General features: G+C 39.5%; 1 protein-coding gene across 5 annotated transcripts in view; it reads left to right on the plus strand.

Annotated features, from left to right (window-relative positions):
• ZEB1 (zinc finger E-box binding homeobox 1) overlaps nucleotides 1-18,731 on the plus strand; it is a 190,594-nt gene that overhangs the window by 27,074 nt on the left and 144,789 nt on the right. Inside the window, exon 1 of one of the 5 annotated variants that reach the window (XM_032624702.1) lies at nucleotides 12,764-15,025. The exons of the other annotated variants lie outside the window; for them this stretch is intronic. The gene's annotated coding sequence lies outside the window, so the exon portion shown is untranslated. Of the gene's footprint in view, nucleotides 1-12,763; nucleotides 15,026-18,731 lie in introns of those variants that run through there. 5 annotated transcript variants of the gene reach the window in all.

The raw sequence follows: 18,731 nt of genomic DNA on the forward strand, positions 1-18,731 counted from the left end.
TCAGCCCTTTCCTTGGAGTTAAGATTAGACAATATTTACAGAATTTTAAGAGTGTGATTTTTGAAAGGCCTCTAACCACTGAGGATTGTTTGAAGCTTTGATAAGTGAGATTTGGTGCTTTAAAAGAGAACTTTAAAAATTTTCCAAACACTTGGAGGGTATTTATTCTGGTTCTAAGTAAAATGCAGTTCAGCTTTAGATAAGGAAGTTTTTGAGGTTTTAGTCAGGGTTTAGGAAACTCATTTTATTTCTACTCTAAAGTGATTATGAGGGCAGGTTTTTATTCCTTATAAAGTGCTAGAGAAAGAAAATGAATTGTGAAATGCTGATTTAAAAAAAAACAAATGTACTTCTTAGAGGAAGATCTCTCGCTCCCTCCCTCCCCTCCCCCCCATAACCTCCTCTTATTAAAATAAGATTCTTCTTCTCTTATTTCTGTCAGTCTTAATGTAATCGAATCTCATTCAGTGAAGAGCTGAGGGTTCATTTGTTTGAAAACATTCGTGAGTTTTATAACTTGTCCCTTCCACACGCATATACCACTTAACATAGGAAAGCGCCTTTTATAAAGTTTATAAAACTTTCATAAACAATTCAGATTACTCCATTATAGGTCTTTTAGTGGATATACCGGCTCCTCTTATTGGACATATGTTATGAAAATTGTTTTCCTTATTATAAGTACCTGACATGAATATTTGTATATAAAGTTGGTTTGACAGTTTATCCTGGGATAGAGTCCCAGGAGTGAAATTATTGGGCAAACCCTTTTAAGCCTCCTAATACATATTGCTAATGCTCTTTGCAAAAGGCTTCATCAGTTGGTACTCTCCAGTATGAATTCCGGAATCCTCTTGAGAGGTTGGTGAGGACGCGTAGCACAGAGCACCAGCTGGTGTCTGGAAGCGTGTTTCTAGTCTCAGTCCCGCCACGTGCTAATGTAGATGTCTGGGTTAGTTACCTGAGCTCTGTGGGCCTCGGTTTCCTCACCATAAGCTTCGATGAATTCTAAGTGCTCTCCCAGCTCTAATTCTCATTCTATTACAAAACGGGTTTGAACACGGAGGACGAGTGCTGGCATCTGACCAGGTGATCTGTCTGGAAGGAGGCAGGAGTAGGGAGTATCAGATGTACCTGGAGGAGGGAGGGCACCGGGCCGAAGGAACAAGACGTGTGGTTCACTCTTCAGGTGGTTTAGCGGGAGAAGAAAAATGGGATCCAGTCTAATTACATCATGTAGACAACTTTTCTTGAGACAGAAGGATTTTCAAATAATTTTAAGTAGAGAATGAAAGTATAAGGAGACATGTACATAACTTTTCAAAGGAAGTTGTGTCCTGTGTAGGTTGTAGGTTACAAAATGACTCAGTCGAAGCCAAAGAAAAAAGAGAGAATTTGTTAAAGATTCAGATATTCACGCAAAGGCAAACTATTTTCATATTTTTAGAGTAAATTTTTCATTCTGTGATGAGAAAGGGGGCAGAAGTTGTGTGTGATCTCAAATATGTAGGAAAAGGGGACCCGGGCAGAGAATAAACCTGGTTATTTCTCTTTTCAAGAAGCAACCACCTTAACTCTGCCTATATTCAAAGAAGACTTAAGCTCTATTAATAATTTAGGCAACCAGACATCATTAAGAGTTGTGAGAGAAACCTGACCCGTAGCCTGGCTGTGCTCATCAAGCGCCGGGACTACCTAGCAGAGACTTCTGTAAAGTAAATCTCGATGGCACTGTCACCAGTGGAGAAAGGTTTTCCTGAACCAGTTTAAGATGTTTAATTATTAAATGGACACAAATAATGATAAAAATTAAAAGATTGATAAATGAGCATTTTGTAATTAGCTTCCTCAATTAAGAATAACAAAAAGTAGTTTGGTTTCTAATATCCTGTGATGAAAATTATTAGCTGATTTGCTGGTCTGTTTTAAAAATTGACACTTTGGTCTGATTTATAAAATTGATAAATTAGAAAAAATATAATTTACAGTGTTAAAAGTGTTTTCAAGTAGGAAAAAAAGCAGAAGTTTACTGAACAGTGATAGTTTTTAAACTTTGTTAGTCTTTGAGTTCACTATTTAGAGTTCCCTGATGGATTGTTAGCGGTAGAAATAGTGAGTTCATTGCTTGACTGAATAAATAATTCATATGGCACAAAAGCGGCTTTTTCTTTCTCCCCAGTTCCTTTCTCCCCCATTATTCACTTTCTCTCTTTTAAAAGGATCCTTTACAGCCAAAGAGTAACTTTGTGTGAATGTGCAAGGGCTCGGGCATGGTTGTGGCCTCAGTGTTAGCTGCATAACTGGGGTCACCAGAGAAAGGGAGGAATCTGTCTTAAATGTATATTCTCTAGTAGCGGCTAGAAAGGTGCAGAGTAGTTATGCATTGTCGTAGTTACACGTTGTCAGACCCTACCCTAGGTGAAGTTGCCTGGGGAATTTTCTTTAGCAAAACACGTTCTTCTTTTTGGCTTTAGTATCTTTCATAGTGTCTGACTCAAGACAAAGTTGAATTTTAAAATTGAGTAAATCATTGCATTTCTTCTAGTTTTTCAGAAACGTTTTCACTGTGACTGTGACATTGTCAGAGTTTTAATTCTTTACATGCTGTTTGAGAATTTTTTATTTTCTAAGAATTATGAAGATAATATTAAATGTTTATGTGAAATTCCATTTTTCTACCTTTTATTACAGCGCCAAAGTAGGAATTATGCCAGATTATTTTCTCTGCTATTTAAGTCGTAAGAGACTCAGTGTTTTACTGTATCAAAGCGATTTCTCCCACAGCCCGATAACCTCTTGGTCGGTGACACCACTGGAGATGGTGGCTATCTTTCATAAATCAACTGCATACTTATTTTTTGTAATAAATTAGTATCCGGATATCTTAAGAGATTATCCAACACTTATTTCTTCAAACTTGTGTATATTCAGCACATTTCACGATGTAATAATACTTTACATTTATGTGACGGAAATTTAAAGTAAGATATTAGACTGTAATCCACACTTCCATCAACTGGAAATATTTATTAGTTGATATTTTGCTGCTTCTATAGTGTACTGATACTTCACCAGTAAAATGTTTATCCTTGAATAAGTTTTTAAGTAAGATAAAATACGTTTAGCGTAATTCAGTGTTATATATTTTATTGTGTGCTCTTCTCCATAGGACAATAATCCATAATGTGTAGGCTAATAAATCTGATTTAGATACTGTATTTTGATATAACCAAACTTTGCCGTGTTACCTATTTGCCTTTTTCAAACTTCAAGCGATACCTTCTTATTTGCTTATTTTAGGACTTGGAGATTCAGTCAATATTAACTTTATTCATAAACAGTCATTGTGATATTCACACTGATTTTAAGTGCTGAACCATGTTGGGTTTTTTGGATCTAAATTAGGTGTGATCCTTAGTAATTCTTAAAACTTAGGCTTTACTGTGGTGTTTCACAATTCTACTTCACTAGTCCCAGAGACCAAATATTTTGGGGTTTCACTGGCCTTCTCCGTGCTGATGCTGTATCGCTGAAGCGCGTTCCTGAGAGGACAGAGCGCATTTCACTGATCAGTTGCTGCGTAGCAAACGCCACTGAGGCTCTGGCTTAACGCGACAGTGGCTGCTCATCCCTCGTGCCCTTGAGGGCTGCCTGGCCGAGTCTGATACCTCTCGGGGTCGTGGTCGCGGCGCTCGAAGGACGGCCGGGACGCAGGCTGCAGCGGGAGTGGCTTCTCCGGGGGGGGCTCCTCTCGGGCTTCTCCCAGTTGGTTAGCTGGCTTTCAGGGAGGAGGGCCCCGGAAGGTGAAGGCCCAGATTCTGGAGCGACCCGGAGCCATTCCTGCGCCTTCCGTTGGCCAGAAGAGGTCGCGAGGCCAGCTCAGGTCAAGGGGGGGCGGGGGGTGGTCCCACTGCTGGATGGGGCGACGACGGCGCTCTGAAAGCGCAGCGGGGCGCCTGTGCTGTCGCAGCCCTGCCTGGGAACCTGGACTACCGCAGGGGAGTTGAGCCTTTCTTTCGTGGGACGTAGGCTCTCGTTGTTACCACGTGTCACAAGCTGGCGTCACCGGGCACGTGTGGAGCGTGTGCCGGCTCCACACGAGAATCACGGGACAGCTGTTCGCGGCCATTTTCTCGGCGGGGCAGTAGTAGTGGCAACCCTGCAGGATAATGCGACAGTTAAATGAGATGGCTGTGTGGAGGCGCGCGGCGGCGTGCGGGAGCAACAGCTGCTTCCAGCACGTCCCTTTCCCCTGTCCTGCATGTTTGATTCATCTTTGTGTTTGTGATGAGAGTCCTTGGAAGTATGTTTTTTAAATGACAAGTGATAATTCATCTCAAGTCTTATCCGTCTTATCAAGATATTTTGCTAGCTCTAACCTGAATAAAGTTTACAGTAGTCATCTAATTGATAGCTCTAATTTAAGCATCTACCTCGTGCAGAAGTTCTTTATAACTGTTCTGTACAGACTGTTCCCAGTGTAGGGGGCTGCTGGTTGGTCGAAGTGTTTTAGCAAATCGGCTGTTTCCATTTGCCATCGTTCTGCATTCCATCCGCCTTCCAGTTTGCAGAGAAGTCGTGTGACTTTCCCACGCCGTCGTTTCAGGTCACCAGAATTCGTTTATGATCTGATTGACAAGTCCCTTGCTGTAGGGCTTACCAGACCGAATCAGAGGAAGAAGTCTGAAGAGAGACGTCATTTTCCACTGGCCATTTATATGGAGGATGTGAATACCGGCTACTTTGGTGGATTAACAGCCATGGTGCTGACAGTCAAAGGTTGATTCAGTTTGAGTCGGCTGTTTGTTCTAGTCTTGGGAGTCACCAGTGCCACCAACCTGCCATGTTGTCATTACAGAGTTTTGGTCACCAGGTAAGAGAGTCATAGAAAATCAGTGCCGCTTATAAAAAATAAGTGAAAGCACAAGTCCTGCTCTTTGCTCTTCAGGATCAGGTTGAAGAGGATATTGATTTGGCTTTAAACAGTATCTACAAAGATAAAACCAAATAAAATATTATATTAAATATAGTAGACAATTGGAAGAATGGAGATAGATGTAAGGAAGAACTTTTGGACAGTGATAACGGTTAGATGTTAGAATAGGTTTCCCAGAAGAATATTTTAAAGAATTGAACATATGATAGGGTTATGGATTACGTGGAAAGTGCTGAAAGTGCGAACAGGGCAAAAGAAGTGGACTTCGTTTTGTCAAGTGTATTTGTCTTTTGAACGTTAGAGGGAACGTTTCGTTTCCTCTAAAAAAATCAATAACATTGGAATCTTGTTCACCTTCTTATTCTTAAACGTTGACTTTGTAAGTGACTTATGGCAGAAGCTTCTAAGTTTTATGGAAAGCACTGCTTTTGTACACGGCACACAGTGGGTGCCTTTAAAATTACCTATTTGTGGCGACAAATAGGTAAATTACCTATTCATGTCTACTGTAAGCACTTAACTTGCAGAGCATGTTCATGCACATTACTACGTTTTCTTGATTCTGAGAGGTGACGATTGTAAGACATAGCCTTTGATTTTAGTGCATTTTTGACTCTCTTTTTGGAAAAAAAATCAAGCACTTATTTTGGAGGGGGAAGGAGCGTTCTATCTAAGGATTATTCTGAATTTCTTTCAGCCGTAGGGGTGCTGCTCTTGACCTCAAGCACTTTTCTGGTTGATAGCATAATTCTGAGGCACACCCAGCAATTACTTTGGTTTCGCTTCCATTTCCTATTTAATTAAGCTTGTAGCTCTGTTTGTTTTAGTAGTTATATTACATATCACTAGAAGTTAAGTAACTTCTCTTGAAAGTCATCCAGGAGAATTTCAGACAGGTATTTGGTACCTGCTCAGAATTATCACTTAGTAAATCTTCACTGAACATAAATTAGCCACATGTTACAGGCAGCTCTGCATGTACAAAAACTTTTTATTTCAGTGCTGCATTATAGCGATCTTTATAAAGACATTTTAAGAGGTAATTAGGGATTTAACATTAAGTTAAAACTCAACTGTATGTGGTTCTATCAATGCAGATAATTGAGGTGATAGATAAAAGGTATATTCTTAATCATGTCCAAGTTCACACATGGATAGGCAGTGACAAGGTGTTATGACATGTGTAACGACTGGCAAGTTTCTTTTCATGTCTACTGTAAGACTCCTCTTGATTTGAAAAGTGTTAAAGTGAAAAATACATGCATTGTAAAATTTCGAAAACAGACTATTTCTTTTCTTCCCTCCCCACAACTACGTAAGGAAGACAGAGAGGGCGTTGGACACTGCTCTTATTGAGGTAAAGAATCTGAGGGTTTGAGGCTTAGTGACGCAATGAGCGGTAGATCTGGGATTACATACCGCGTCTTCAGGACGTCCAGATACGTGTACTGTCTACTGTACTATGCTACCTTTTCAACTTAAACTTAGTGAGATGCGTTTATTCAACACATGTCTACTAAATGCTCTTACTGTGTGCCAGGCCTTCTGTTAAATGATATCGTAAGACAGTAAATAAGAAGTTACGGTCTGTGTCCTCGTGAAACCAGCAACTTTGGAAAAGACCAAAGTAACTACAACTCAGATGAGCATTAAGGGAGAAGTAAGTCCCAAGGTGATAGGAGAGTATGTAGCAGGCAGACCTAACCCGGCCTGGACTGGTGGTGGGCAGTGCTGATGGGCAAGTCAGGGATGGACAAGGCGAGTTACCTCTAGGCTGAGGTTGTTAGGAATCAGCGTGAGTCAGAGAGCGCTGCAGGCAGCAGTAACAGCCTCTGCGGAAGCAGGAGAAGAACTAAAGGATTCCAGTGCAGCTGAGCATCAGAAAGAGGACGGGTAAAGGTGGAGAGGAATTCAGGAAGCGGATTATGCGACCTTGTTCAGGACTTCGGCCTTTTTCCTAAAGGATATTGGAAGGCATGGAAAGGTTGTAAGCAGAGGGGTGACCTGATTCGGTTTTCATCTGAAAACCATTGAGTCTGACCTCAGTGCAAGTAGAAGCCTGTCGTTAGAAGCTGCTGCTGTAGACCAGGCTGGAGATGATGGGTCCAGCAGCTGAGCTGGAGGGAGAGGGGCAGCTTTGTGAACTGTGGGAGGTTCGACCAGGCCTAGGGATTTGACGGGGCCGCAGCACTAGTCCTGTCGCTGTCCAGTCTGTAGGTCGCTTCCAGAATCCTCTGAGTGACCTGCGCTCAATGCCAGGGAGTGACTGTGACACAGAACGTAATTGAGAAAGCACTGCTCCTTAAAAATAACTTGTGTATTGAGCTAATTCCTGTTACTGTTTGTTGGATTCCATTAAGTAGTCTATGGAGAACTTAGTTTAAAGGAGAATTTTACATCTTATTTATATGGTGAAGCATGTAAGCAGTTCTGTACGTACACGATGTGGACCCACATAGTGCATGTTACTTGGTTCACTTATTAATCAACATCAGATTTGAAAGGTGACTGGATATTTAGGATTTTATTATTACTGATTGGTTGGTTGAAACTGAGATTTAAACCATTTTGTTTCAAATAGCATTTTATTAAGAAACACTTTTTCCTTTGTAATGATCAGAATTTACAGTTGGCTCATTGGTTCTAGAAATAGGCTCCTAGTTAAATTAGAAGATTCAGAAGGGAAAAGTTTTAAAAGCATGCTTGCCTGAATGCCTTACGAACTGCTCTATTTTCTTAGCCGGCAGTATTTTTTTGTGTACTTACGGCTTCTGTCAGTCTGTTGTATCGGGGTCGTATAGACAAATACCTGTAAGAGCTTTGACAGGAAGAATTAGAGCATTTAGGGAAATGATCTGGAGCCTGGGGTTCTCAGGAGTTTATGCTCCTCTAAGTGAGGGGGTGGGGAGCGGCTAGTACTCTCTTCCCCCTGATTGTGGCCATGCGAGTGTTCAGGCTGAGTGTTCCCACATTTTCCAAATTTTTGAAAGTATCCTGAAATACAGATTTCTGTGTAAATTAGTTGGTAACTAATTCAAATGTTTTTTATTTTTATTTATTTTTGGCTGCGTCGGGTCTTCATTGCAGTGCGTGGGCTTCTCATTGCGGTGGCTTCTCTTGTGGAGCATGGGCTCTAGGCGTGCGGGCTTCAGTAGTTGTGGTTCGCGGGCTCTAGAGCGCAGCCTCAGTAGTTGTGGCACGCAGGCTCAGTAGTTGTGGTTCATGGGCTTAGTTGCTCTGCGGCATGTGGGACCTTCCCGGACCAGGGCTCGAACCCATGTCCCTTGCACTGGTAGGCAGATTCTTAACCACTGCGCCACCAGGGAAGCCCTCAAATGTTTTTTAAAACCATCACTACAGGGAAAAATGTGACGGTAGAATATATTTAGCCCTCAGGCCTTCACGTTACAGCCTCTGCTTTATAGAGGCCTGCAATCACAATACAAAGATAAAAGGTCAGAATTATTTCTAGGTAAAGTAAATGCCAAGAGAAGGAAGGAAAGAAAGAAGAAAAGGAAAGAGGAAATGAGGAATTTTTTTATATATATATATAAAGTACAAAACTATCTAGGTTTGATTTTTAGTTTAAGTTCAAAAAGAGATTCACTGTCACCAGAATAATTCGTCTGTGCTTCAGAGCACGCTTCTCGCAGCTTCAGCTGTCTGAATGTGCTTAACTGGGAAATCAAGAGCGGGATGTGTGGGGAGCAGGGAGCCAGTGAGCTATATAGATGGGCGTCTGGTGTTCTCTCTCTCTTTCTCTCTTTTTTTCTTTTTGTTTTTAGTGGTTCTCTCTTAACCAGTTCTCAGCAAAGTACAGCAGAAACAAGATACAGTTGATGTTAGAGAAAACTCAGAGTATAAGAAAAGAGCAGTCTGAGTAGGTCATGGACCCTTGAAAGCATTACTGTATTGAAAGCATTATTTAACTTTTATATTAATGATCAGGAAGATGTCAGATTGTTTGGTGCATTCCGATGTTTTAAATCCTCTCCTCTCAGTAACACATATAATACACAGTCATAGTAGGCAATTAAGAAAATATAGAAAAATATATATAGCACTTTTGTTTAAAAGCCAGGGATAGGTAAAAATAATTTTATAATTTTCTAAAAGTATTTAAATAGAGCTGGGCACTTGTTAGTTTCCTAATTGCCAGGGCTCAAACCCGTGTCCCCTGCATTGGCAGGCGGATTCTTAACCACTGTGCCACCAGGGAAGTCCCCTAGTGCCATTGAGTTTTGATAGACAAAACCCAGAAAAGCACAGCCTTTGCTTTTAAGGAGCCATCTCAGTCATGTGACCTGCTTGACTGAGACGATCCAAACATGTGATAATGGATGTCTACGAACGTTGCCTATGAACAACTTTCCAGAAAAGGCCGGGGGGCGGAGGGTGGGGTGAGGCAGGGTTTAAATGAGAATCACATATGACTTATATTTTTCTTATGTTCAGGAATAATGATATGAAATTTAAAGGTGAGTCCAGTCTAACAAAGCAAAAATTCTCACTTCCAGTGAAATAAATGAGCTTTGTTTATTATTGAGGTTTGTTCACAAGTACTTGATACGTTTATTTGTACTGAATAAAGCAGTTTTATTGTTGATCCGTTTTTGTTGGGCAGGCTGAATTTGTGACTATGTCATAAACTGTAGTAGAATGCATTTGTATGCCCTACTAAATATAGGGAACATAATCTTTAGACCAGATGATCGACATTTTTAGGCATTCCGTGTCTTAAACTGTTGTTCCTTTTCTTTCTTCGTCAGTCACACCCTTAAGGCCTTTTGAAGTGTCGTCAAGAAAAAGCAGCTGTGAGCGCTTGGCTCTGGTAAACCAGAGCAGACTTCCAAGTGTTCGCTGGAGCTGCTCTGCCTGTGCTGCCACGGGGCAGTCCTCACCGCCTGCCGCCAAGACCACCCCAAGTCCGCTTTCCACGGCTTCTGCTGTCTACCATTTCCTTCATCCTGGGCTGACAGGGCAGAACAGAGAGTTGCTGGAAAAACCCGAGTTAAAACTTAAATCATCTTTAGTACCTGTTTTGTTCCTCACCGTCAATTGATGGATTAAAATAACCCTTTCGGTTCCCGTCTCTGTCCCTTTTCAAAAGCAGGGTTGGACTGTCGTAGCATGCCCCGTTATGCACGCTGTTGCCAATACAAGCTTTCTGAAGGACTGGTTGGGTTTCTGAGCAGAGAAAGTGAGGTAGATGATCAGGCTCTGTGGGGTGCAGTGTAGGTGCTTTGCGGTGTGTGCGCTGTCCTGGGATAGTGGTGGTTTTCCAAGTTTCTGCTTCCTGCTCACACTTCTTCGACCTGAAATGGAGTTTATCTCTACCTGTAAAAATCTTGTTTGTTATAAGGTCTAGCAAAGATCTTTTCTGTGAAGCCTTCCCCATCAACCCTAATTAAAATCCCTTCTCTGAGCTCCGAGCACATACTACTCATGAGCTGGAGCCGGACTTCCGTGATGAGAGGTGATTTTCCTGCTGAGATTCCAGTAACGCTTCGTATCTCGTGCTTCTATCCCCCTTAATACCTAGCAGAGGATACCACCTCAAGTGGGCGTGCAAATGTTTGGTAACTGCCTTACTCACAGGAAGTTTTTGTAAAATTGCTTGCAACTCTGTACCCAAGAAGGAATGAAGTATTTAAGCTTCTTTAACTGTTTGTTGAACTCAGGACCCCTTACTTACTTCTGCATTCCTGTCTACCCTGTAGAGCAGTTGGCTCATTAGAAAATAACGCTTGGCTTTCGGGATGGGTTCTGTGTGTTTTAGAGAAGGAAGTAACACTATTATTGGACTTTTAAAGCTGGAGCCTTTTCTGTTGTAAAGTATTTTGCTTCTAGATACTGTCTTCATAATGTCATATCGGTACACGTAGTGTTTTGCATATTTATTTGCTTTCTCTTTAATACGGTATTTTCAGACTTTGGTGTGATACTGAATTAGAATCTCTGGGAGTGTGGCCTAGTCTGCTTTCTTACTAAGACTCCTTGGAGGTGCTTCCAAAGGTGGTGATGGTGGCGGTCATGGTGCTGACCATGGCTGTGACGGCTTTGAAGGCTGATGTGTGCCTGGCGCACTCCTTCAGCCAGTGGACAGCTGTTAACTTACCTCATGTTCACAGCAAGCCTGTGAGGTGAGATGCTATTGTTAGCTTCATTTTTCAGATGGAGAAACTCAGGTAGAGATAAATCAAATAACTTGCCCCCCAGATGACTTTCTTAGAAACATGGTAAATTTATGAAAAGGATGAGGCATATTTCTTTGGTTGGTTTAAAAAATCCTATTCTCTCAAAGATTGCTGTGAATAATGTGAATGATACAAAGAAGCTGTTTCTCCTTACGTGTATTGGTGTATCAATATGCTGACCCTATGTAGAACACTTCAACAGCTAGACCTAAACGTAGATAACCCTATATTGCTTTAAGGAGGCCAGTCACAATTCTTGGTGAAAAAGTAGACACACACACACACACACACACACAAACTTAGCACATTGAGGAAAACTTTTAAAAATTACACATTCTAATAAACTCGCATGACTTTTTTTGGGGGGGGCTCCGTTGGGTCTTAGTTGTGACACAACTCAACCGCTCTCTACTATAAATACAGACGTACATATACACATGTATATATTGATACATATAATGTACTGAGATGTTATTTTGTGACCAAATGGAATATAAGTAAAACTCCTTAAGCACATATTTTTTGCTTAAAAAGCATAAGATAGATCTGGATTTTATATTCTAGAATATTTTATTCTATGTTTAATAATAAATGGTAAGAGTATTTCACGCTCTTTGGCTGTCTCCCAGACTCTGGTCAGGGGAAGTGTGTCATGCTGGTGGGTGGAACTAATTTGTTGGTGTCGTTACCTGTTCTCAGAGTTTTGGTGATTGATTTTAGGTATTGCCTAACGAGCGCTCTGGCTTTGGATACCAGTTGTACTAAAAAAAAAAGTGTGCTGTGTTTTACAAAGCTAAATTGAGTTAGTGGCCAACTTTTATCCTTACAACTAAATCTAAGCAGTTTTTGACTATTTCTTTCTATATTTCCCATTTACACATTTTCTGAACTTCTCTTACTGCTGATTTATATATAGTTGGGATGAGTTATATCAAGCAGTCAAGATAAGACTTTTAAATTCTAATGCTATCCATGTGGTGTGCTTAAATTGCTAGACAATCCTAAGAAAAACTGGATAAATAGAGTGCCAGGAGGTAAAATAAAAATAGATGTGATGCCAGGGGGAAATCTACCAAATTGTCTTTTGTATAGAAACTTCTGATAAAATTTTATGTATTCCTTAGACCCACATTCTGAGTCTGTAAGAGTTGGATGTAAGACTAATTGCCTGCCTTAAAGCTTATAAAGAGGGAGTATCGGGTTTAAATTAATCATACACTGTTCTTCCCCCAACTTTACGAATTGATTCTTTGCATTTTTCTGGGGCTAATGATGTGTATGTTTGAGATTTAGTACTGAGGTTAAAAAGTTTAAATCTTCCTAAAAAAATTGTATTTCCTTCTGAGGCATAACTGTTTCTTTCCTTGATTATAATGAAAGAAGCATTTGTTCTTAAGGGGTCTTGATTTTGCTGCAGACTAGCTGTGTGACTTTGGGCAAATAATGTCCTCTTATTCTGGACCTGTTTCTTCATTAAAATGAAGCATGGTGTCACATGTTGAAACTGTTATAAGTGGACTAGTTGAATATATTTAAGATTATACGCAAGCACATAAATGCACTGGCAGGTCGTCACTGCTAGAATGTGAAACAAACTAGCTTTTTTTTTTTTTTTTTTTTTTTTGCGGTATGCGGGCCTCTCACTTCTGTGGCCTCTCCCGTTGCGGGGCACAGGCTCCGGACGCGCAGGGTCGGTGGCCGTGGCTCACGGGCCCAGCCGCTCCGCGGCGTGTGGGATCTTCCCGGACCAGGGCACGAACCCGTATCCCCTGCATCGGCAGGCGGACTCGCAACCACTGTGCCACCAGGGAAGCCCGTGAAACAGCTTTGTTGTGTAGGTGTGTTATCGATAATGTTATTCACACCAAGAGAGTTGCATTCTCTGCTTTTTGGTTCATGATTTTGTTACTCTGATAGTAACTTTTCAGAATTATGTCTCTTGTACTGAAAATTAAATTACTGCCATGATGATCGGAATCATTAGAATGAGTGACACGAACAAATGTAGAGTTTTTGCTTCTCTTATCCTGAATGCATGATTTTTCAAGTATTTTCGTGTTCTGTAATTTCATTTGGCTAAGGAATTTATCCTTGATCTTCTTCCAGAGTGAGGACATGCATACTTCCATAGTCACAGTCTATATTTAATTAAGTTTTGCTTTGTGGGCTTCATCAGGCTAAATAAAGTGGTTGTATATTTTCTGTTTTTAAAAATGCTTCTTGATACAAAGTCTTCTCAGATCAACCGCCATGTGACAAGTCTCTTCAAACAATGTAAGCCGCCACTGTGTGCTTGTTTCTTTCTTGCAAGTCTAGCCACTCATATGTCTTCATGAGCTGTTTTCTCCTCCTTAACCCCCATGTTCAGCTGTGTATTATAAAACTCCTTGAGAAAGGAGTTGAACATTTCCTGTGTATCTCGTAGTACCCAGGAAAGAACTCTGTTAGTCTCTGAATAGTTCATAAGTGTTATTGCTACTGAGGATTTGGGATTAAAATTACTGGATAGAATGAAGTAAGCCTGTTTCTAGGATATCAAACTGTTTGGGGTCACTGCTGTTTCGTCAAGCTTCAGGCTCTGTGTTCTGAAGTCAGTTTCTCCTAGTTTAACCATAAGTTGATTATTCACCTTATATTCTCTTGTATGTAATACCTCAGTGTCAGGTTGCTGTTGGGGAGAGTCGTCAGGGTGTAGGAGGAATAGATGTGCGTGTGCACGTGTCCTTATGTGCCTGTGAGGGGAGGACGGGTTTGGAATGCGGATGGGGTGACGTGTCACGGTCAGTGTTAATGACCTGAGTCCTGCATGACTGTCCAGTCATGTGCACTGAGTTTCGGACCTGTTACAGTTGACATTCGGAAACATTTTGTAATCAGTAGTAAACACAATACTTTAGGAAAATAAGACCGTGTTTTCCTTTTCTTTCCTGTCCTCATTTTAGCTTCATTGTGTATTTGCTGAAGCTGTAAATAGGAAAAAATAATTATTGAAATGGGCCAACTTCTAGCTGGGCAGAAATGCTGTTGGGACTCTGGGGTATACCTCAACGACATCTGGGAGCAACGTAATATGCCGAATACTTGAGAAGTATCAAAACAGAGACTGTAAAAACCAAACAAAGCCTAATGGTTGAAGATCATATGTAGCTGACAGGCACTGCAAAGATTAGCTACAATAACTAAGAAAAAAGGAGCCTACGCTGGTGCAGAGAAGGGCCCGAGTTGTTTGTGCACTCTTGTTGGAAGTGGTGGCCAGATATGTTTTCTTCTCAGTACAGAGGATGATGCTTGCAGGCAGGGCATGTAACCTTTAGCTTCTTATGATATGGACTGCAAGTAGTTGATGATTTAATAAATACTTTGTAACTACAGATGATACTGTCAAAGTGTTTCCCAACATTACAAATAGTTTTCAGGTAGAGTCCCTGTCTGACAGAATTTAAGTTTGTGACTCTATAGTTTATAGATACATCATTGAATAAATACCATCTTTATCGTGTGTTAACTTGGGTTACAGAATAATTGAGGGAACTTTCTTGGAAGCAAATGAAGTTTGCTTAAAACTGCTCTCTGAAGAGATTCCTTTTTCTTTGCCCTAGCATTACTTCTTAAACATGTTAAGACTGCTTGGAAGGAGGTGAATCAAACTCAGCTCACTTAATTCTCCAGCTTAGAGTCTTGGTTCATTATCAGTTGGTGGGTGTGGAAGCAACTTAATAAAGTTTGGGTAATTTAGTTTCAGTTTAAATTCTCACCTGGCAATTGGCCGAAAACTCCCATCTGAAGACAGGAGCGTCCAAAAGGCATGTTGTGATTTCGCTACTGTCTGCTCGACAGAGGAAGGCCTGTCCAGAGAGCTGTGGAGGGACTAGCTGCCAAAAGAGAACCCATGGTAAGAGTTTCCCATTAACTCATGTGTGTGCGCGCGAGTGCGTGTGTGTAAAGCTTACCAACCCACATTGTTATTTGAATTAAAATTCTAGAGCTTTTAAAATCTAGGACGTAATTAATGCCAAGTGTTTGAATTTCTATGTCTGTTGCTTATTGATGCACTTATAATGAAATAAATGCAAGGAGTCGTTTTATGAAAGATTTTATATGCTTAATGTTGATAAGAAAACAGTATTAAGTGTGAAAATCAGTTTAACAGGTTCAGTTTTTTGTGGTTCAACTGTAGTTAATCGTCTTTTAAAAATAGCATATTTTCAGTGTTGCTGCAGTAAAGTTTTCACCAAACTGAATTTATGTTAGTTTCATAGCTGTTTCTCATTTACAGTAAATGTCATAAATTTTGCAAAAAAGTAGTCTGTTGATTCCTGTTTCATTTTTTACTTCCATTATAAAGTGATAGGGAAGAAGAAAGAATGTATAATATCTAATAATAAAATAGACTTAGTTTAACATTAGGCCTTTAAAATGTATCATTATTACTATACCTCTGTGGAAAATATTAAATTCTTAAGATGTTTGTATAGCCAAAATAGAGTAGCTATTCACAATATAGCACAGTATCAAATTGTACTGATAAAATCAGACATCTCTCCCTTGCCATACACACATTTGCACTGAGAAAAAAGTTCAAATTTAGCTACATTTTTATATCTTTCAGGTGACCTTAAACTTAATATTTTTATCCTCCTTCTGTTTGGTTCCTGTATATCCCTTTATTTGGACGTCTGTGTCTTATCAGGTCCATGATTAGTTATATTAACTTTGGACAAGAGTGGAATTAGTATCTTATGAAGGTTGAAGTCTAAAAGCACTGTTTATCCGAGCTTACTCTAGCGTCTGTGGACATAGTAGCTTTGTGATAACTGGATAATGGTGTTGAACGCCAGATATTAATAGTAGATTGTGATTCTGTTGTCAAACTTACAATTTTTGAGATTGACATAGTTTGAATGATTTTTTTTTTGCAATTAGAGGTGTCAAAATGATGTTAGTTGAATGTGACCATATTCTTAACTGTTTTCTAGAGCTTAATAACAAGCATGTCAGGAATAGCATGTGTGACAAGCACCTCTGCACAGCAGCTGTCATCATGTAAACATTCACACGCTGACAGTGAACAAAGTACTCTGGATGGCAGCATCTGTCCTTTAATCCGCCTACTTAGTAATTCAGGTTCATGTAGACTCTCTGCTCCATGCCAGCCATTCAGCCAAGTGCTGAGAAGAAAATGGTGCAATTCAAAACAGAGGTGCTTCCTAACTGCTCTTGAACTTGCAGTGTAGACAGTGATTACACTGTAGATAAAATTACACAGATGAATGTAAAATTGCAACTGGAACCAACACTCTGGAAAAGTGTAAGTAGCTGTGAGAGTGGAAGCAGTATGGCTGGCATGTAAGTAAAGCAGGGAGCTCACATTTATATATTAAGATGAACTGATGACTTGTCTTCTGAACTTTTAAAATTTATCATTTATTAAATGAATATCTTCTAATTGAAACATGCAGAAAGACTAAATTCCAACCATGGAGAGAGAAATTTTTTTATGCTACTATTCTATTTTCTTAGATTTCTTAAGAATTTACAACAAAGTCTTGTCAAAGTAGTGTTTTTATGTGAGAATTTCATTTTCTGGGGAGAATTCTTATAGGATCCTTTAACATTGTAGGATTGCATGCAGTGAATGAAGACCCTGATTTCTTCAACCAAATTTAAGTTTATTAAAGGATGTCAATCATAAAATAACCACTGTCCCCTCCTTAGCACCTCTTCCATTCTGGTGTCAGGCCATCACTCACTTTATATCATTGAGTTGTTACATGCAGACATTTTTTAATGATAGTATGATTTCCTTAATCAACTTTTATTCCTTTTTGAAAGAAAATGTAAAATTTACGTTTCTTTTATAATTTATTCTAAAACCTATTTATTACATTTTTGAAAATACATATGATAGACCATTTGCATGCCTAAATGTTTACGCTTTTTCTGTAGGACACAGAGTCTTGTCTAAGGGAAGTGATGTTTGAAAGTTGATGAAGTTAGTTTTCTGTGTTCGCTCTGTCCACATCTTAAAAAAACTCTCATAGAAGGACTAGCTTTTCTTTATTCAGCTGATAGTATAAACAGATTGAATCAGAGTATACTATTTAGTATGAACCTAAAATCAAAAAAGTTTACTTTTATAATAGAAATGCTCTTTCCCTAATTCACTACTAAAATATGTAAGCTATTTAAAATATTAAATAAATGTAAGTATTTTTCAAGTGGCAAAAATCCAAATTGTTTGTTGTTAACTTTTTCCTCCAGATTATTACGTTGAATTCAGTCTCTGCAATGACTTCTAAATTAAGTTTTTCCTAGATATACTCAAAAGAAGGACACCCACCTCCCTTTCAAGTTGTGACATTAAAAAAACAAAGCAGTCCGTTCTTAAGGAAACCTTGAGAATTGATCTGTAGTTTGCTCATCATTCAGTCAGTTTACTTTCCTCATGAAATGAGCTTATTCATTTTGACATAAAATTGGACAGAGACTCTTTGAGGATGGATCTCAGAAATTAGTGGGGACTGATATATAGTCTTGGCTTTTGTACAGCTTATTTAAAGCAAGAAACTACTGTGGAAAAATCTTCAAGTTTCTAAGGTACCAAGAAATGTGAATATGAGCGGAGCAAACTCATAAAGCCTATCCTGTATGTTGTACATTACACAGATCATTTAATACAATTATATGAAGCAGTTTTACGTTAAAAACTTCCAAACTGCAGTGGTTAAGAGGCTGGGCTCCAGAGTCAGACTGGTTGGGCTTGAGTATTAACTGAGATACTTATAAGCTTTGCAGCCTTAGGGAAGTTGTATAGCTCCTCTGTGCTTCAGTTTCCTCATCTGCAAAATGGAGATTAAAAGAGTACAAAGAAAATTTTTGTATTTGTGGATTAATTCAATTTAATTATTATAATAAGTGCAAGTACTTCAATGAATCATTTTCAGATGAAGTATTTGAATTAAATCTAAAATAGGAATTTCATAACCTAGTGTCTTTATTTGTGTTCACAATACAGAAATATTTCTTCCATTGTAAGATCTCAATGAGAGAAAATTATTTCACTCCTACAAGTATCGTTTCCAGTGACCACAATTAGTTGAATAGAATCAATAAGTAATAGAATAGAGCAGAAAAGAATTAATCGACTTAGTAAGTTATTGAAAACTTACTAAGCTACCTAGCACTTGCTAATAGTAGTGTCATGGTAGCCAGAAGAATTACGCTGTCACTCTGCTTAGGCCTCGGGAAGACTAAAACCATGGAAAGGTCTTAGACATCAAGCAGAAGAGTTGAGACCCAGTTCCTGCTCTGCCACTAGTAAGTAGAGGGATCTCAGATGTATGAACCTGTTAGAACTATGCGGCTGTCTCAGCTCTCAGTCGCCTCCTTTTATATGTACGTGTTATGTATTTGTGTGTGTGTGCACGCCTGCCCGTGTCTGTGCATATGTACACACACAGTAGGTATATATCCAGTCCATGCTATTGCTCCAAATGGAAAGGAAAAGCTAAGAATTCATTACGTTTTTTAATGTTTAAATATACTGAGTAAAGAATTCTGTTCTACAAAGTATTTTACATGATGCCTTCAAGTAAAAA

This window comes from Phocoena sinus, chromosome 2 (assembly GCF_008692025.1).
Source record: "Phocoena sinus isolate mPhoSin1 chromosome 2, mPhoSin1.pri, whole genome shotgun sequence".
Lineage (NCBI taxonomy): Eukaryota > Metazoa > Chordata > Mammalia > Artiodactyla > Phocoenidae > Phocoena > Phocoena sinus.